General features: G+C 39.3%; 1 long non-coding RNA gene across 1 annotated transcript; it reads left to right on the top strand.

Moving 5' to 3' along the window:
• The first annotated feature begins 446 nt into the window (after positions 1-446).
• Positions 447-1414, top strand: LOC106942966 (uncharacterized). The gene is made up of 2 exons (XR_001423767.1): positions 447-975; positions 1052-1414. It is a non-coding gene; the product is annotated as an uncharacterized LOC106942966 (long non-coding RNA).
• Positions 1415-4065: the final 2651 nt, after the last annotated feature.

Raw genomic sequence — 4065 nt, 5'->3', positions numbered from 1 at the left:
AGCGTTGTGCTATCAAACAATGACCCAATAGCTTTCTAAATATGTGCAAGATGGCAGATTTGAGCTATACTCTAAAAAAGTCACTTCAAGGAAATTACCAATATTACTGACCCAATGCAGCATATTCCACTTCAAATGATTTTATCCCCCAATATGACACAATCAAATATTTATGTGTACTAGATGGTATGTGTATACAAAAATTTTTTATCTCTGCAATGTACTTTGATGAACACTAAGAAAAAAACAGACTTTGAGTTTAATGTTCCACAGAGAAGAGCCTGACCTTTTGCACATTTTGAAACCTTTAACACCTCCAAATGATTAAACACTGTTCTGTTTTATATTACTGATATCATTATTACTATTATTATTATTATTATTATTATTATTATTGACTAATAATATCATGAGGCCAGTGTAAAGGGCCTAAAGAATCACAGGCAAGTTGGGAGCCACAGTTTGCAGACTCTCAATTGCAATCACTCTCAGCATATTACAGATAATGTCAGGAATTTTGGGTTGCTGTGTTGATTGGTGGATTTTCTCAGTTGCGGAGCTCCATGTTTCCACTAGCTGGCCTGGCTAGAGGACGCAGTGGAGATCTAGAAGCCGCCGTTTCTTGTTCGGCGGACGAAGCTCAGCAGCAATAATCTTTGTGGTAGCTTCCGTGGTGTCTCACTATCTCAGCTCTCTATAGATATCCTCGTAAAAGGTGCACTTCTTTACCAATAAAAGCTCTGGATCTCTTTCCCTTCCAGCAATCTTTGTGCACCTTCCTCATCATCATCCTCCTTCGAGCCAACTTGTCTGCTCTCCGACGCTCACTCTGTTCCACCTGCTGAAGCCCTCAGCGTCAGCTCCTCATTTCCAGCTCCTGCACTCTCCTTATCATCCAGCTCCAAGTCTCCATCAAACCTCTGGCTAAAACCACCACACACACCAACAAGCCTGGGTTCCACTCACTCCTCCCTGGTGTGCTTCACCCTTCAGTAAGCTCCTTCCTTTTATCCCCTCCACTTATTCACATTCACTCTTCCGTTTTGCTCAGGAGGGCCGACAGTGGCTCTGTCGCTCTGTCCTTGGGCGAGACACTTCACCCACCTTGCCTGCTGGTGTTAGTCAGAGGACCCTGCGGAGCCGGTGTATGGCAGCCTCACTGCTGTAAAATCTTCCCCAGGGGAAATGCAGCTACAATGTTGCTTACCACCATCAGCATCAGTGTGCATGTGAATGACTGAATGTGGTTTAAAGCGCTTTGGGGTCCTCTGGACTAGATAAAGCGCTATGCTAGTACAGGCCATTTACCTATCGCCTTATCCACACAGTGTCTCTGCTCCCAGGTCTCCAGCAACCCCACTGGAGCAGCAACAAGTCATTAATCAAATAATTGTAAAATAAACCTTTTAAGGCTTACTTTGCCTCCTGAGAGTATTTGTACATGTGGGTCAGATAATTACCTACAACCATGACAGGTAGTGATTATCTTTTCCCTAATAGATTGAATCACTTCTCAACAAAAGCAACATGTCAGTGCAGCAGAGCAGTCAGAATATTTCATTAGTGCTTTGAGGTTGAGTGATTAAGGAGAAGATAAAGAGTGCTAACAAGATTTCGGAGACTGAGTAATGATATTATCTTTGCTCTCTAAAATAAACAAATCACTAACTAACACTGCAGAAATAATTGGACCTGAGGAATTGGACAACCCCTGCAGAAAAAAAGCCCTCCATGTTCTTATGACGAGCTGTGAGATATCACAAGCTGCTGTCAGAGTGGGGACTGGCAGCAAAGCATTAAAAACCAAGACAAGTCACTTGACATTTTACCAGCAACATTAAAGGTAACCATTTGAGGTCAATTTCACTAAATATCAAAAAGCAACTTGAAAATGCGTTAATCTGAGATCAGTAATAGAGGGAAAAATTCAACATAGAGCTAATAATATGACAAAACTCTCATTTCACTGAGCAATCAGCTCAACCTGTTTCCTTAAGTCATGCTGCTCAACTGATCAATCATAGCATTGCCTCTGTCTGCATTCCATTAGCAAACATCGACATTTCCTTTTAGAGCCAATGCACTTACAGTCTGGAGAGCATCATTACTTACTGGTGACATTTAATTACAAAAGTAGCCAGGAAGGTAAACAGAAAAAAAAAAATAAAAATACACACATCATTCCACAGTGACTGACTCTTTTCCCTACATTTTCTCTTGTCTGTTAAGGAGTGGTGTCAACTACTGAACATCCTCTAATGTATCCTTTCAATACAAACTGGTGGAAAGTCCAAATAAAAAAACTACAGTACTCCATTATATATTTTTTTGAGTTTAGTCTTTTTTTTAATTTTTTTGTCCCACAAAATGTTTCAGAACATCAAACAAATTGTTGTTAGCCTATTATAAAAACAACAAACATTGCCAACTCACTTATCTGTGTTTAATCACTTTTTGAAAAGCTGTCCTAAACTTCACTTATCTGATCAAGCCTCTGCATGGTCAATCTGTACAATCAAATCACTTAAAGGGGCAGGTAAAATAAACTTTCTTGAGCCTTACGTCATATTATAATGTTATTTACTAATTAAAATATTAATGCATGGAAGGAATTTGATTCTTCTATGCATGTCTGAGGAACCCTTGAATTCCATGCTCTTACAAATCCCCGCCTCTTTCTACAAAGCTCTGGTGTGAAACTTCAGTTCCCAGACTAGTGGCAGCAGCAACTATTGAGCACCTGGTGAAACTACGAGCCTCCTAAGAACGGTTGCAATTGGCATCGGTGAATGGCATGAAGCACTGTTGTGATGAAGTGGTGAAGGAAGAGTGTCAGTCAGGGTAACAGGTTGAGGTAGAGCTATGTTTATAAGTAAATTTAGGTTAAGTGACTCATGCAGCATTTTCATATCAATGAAAGGTAACACAGTTATTTAATTGCGCATTTAAATAGCACAGTGTGCCTGAAAGATACAAAATGACCCCTCTCCCCCACCACCACCACCATGTAAATTAACTAGGTGAATGTAGCGACAAGGTGAGGAAACAGAATTGTTTTACAAAAAGTTGTTAGTTCTGAAACACATTATCATTGTTGCTCTATTTTTTCATGATTCTTTTTTTTCCTTCTTAACTTTTCTCTACATCTATTTTTTTTCCATCTTTATCTTTTCCTCTCTCCTCAAATCCACATCTCTCAACGTCATCTCTTATCTGGTCAAACTATGTCTCCACTATTTTCGCCCTGTTTATTCAGGAAGTCCATTTAGTCTATGTCTGCAAAGCACTTGCTCAAATCCATTGCAACAATGTCCTCATCTTTTATGCATGTCTTTTTCCATTTATTCATTTCTTTCAGGTCTTTTGACTTATTGTCTGTCTGATAAGGAAAATAGACTCAGCTCCCATGAGAAGGTGAAAGATAGATGGCGAAATGTGATCAGTATCTGCTAAGAGAGACAACCTGTATTTCTAGGCTCTTGACTCGGAGGCTGAATATACTTGACTGTATTACGCTGGGCTCATGGGACACTATTGTTCCACCGATCTCCTTCTGTTGTAACAACATTTATGTAGAGATTGCACAAGAAATGTGTTGTATTGTTCCTCTTTTTTAAGAGGAAGTTTGATAGAATATAATTTCTATACCTATGTGAGAAATTTAGGAGTTATTTTAGATTATATTGGTGAGTAAAACTTTGCAGAGCTGGATTTCATTTTCAGTATTTTACTCCAGCTGATGGTAAAGTGACATGTATTACTGTCTATAATGGCTCCCTTGTCTATGTGGATTTCAGTTTTATAGACTGTTCAATGCTGAGAAAATATGAAGCAAGTATGCATACACACTATTACCGCTACCAAGGTTCTCTGTAGCCGTTACTGCAGCTTGTTGAGGGGTGAATGGAGCTCATATCTCACTGTCTGTAAGACAACATGTAAAGTCGTAAACTAGTGACTGACTGAATGCAGTGAGGAGAAGGGGCGCAATTTCATAAAATACTTTAACGTTACAGGTATACGATGTACTTTTGAAACCTGGAAGCATAGGATGACAAAAAAAAA

The sequence above is a fragment of the Poecilia latipinna genome, unplaced genomic scaffold, assembly GCF_001443285.1.
Source record: "Poecilia latipinna isolate Pla-1442-1.1 unplaced genomic scaffold, P_latipinna-1.0 Scaffold4732, whole genome shotgun sequence".
Lineage (NCBI taxonomy): Eukaryota > Metazoa > Chordata > Actinopteri > Cyprinodontiformes > Poeciliidae > Poecilia > Poecilia latipinna.
This window is presented reverse-complemented; position numbering and strand designations above follow the sequence as displayed.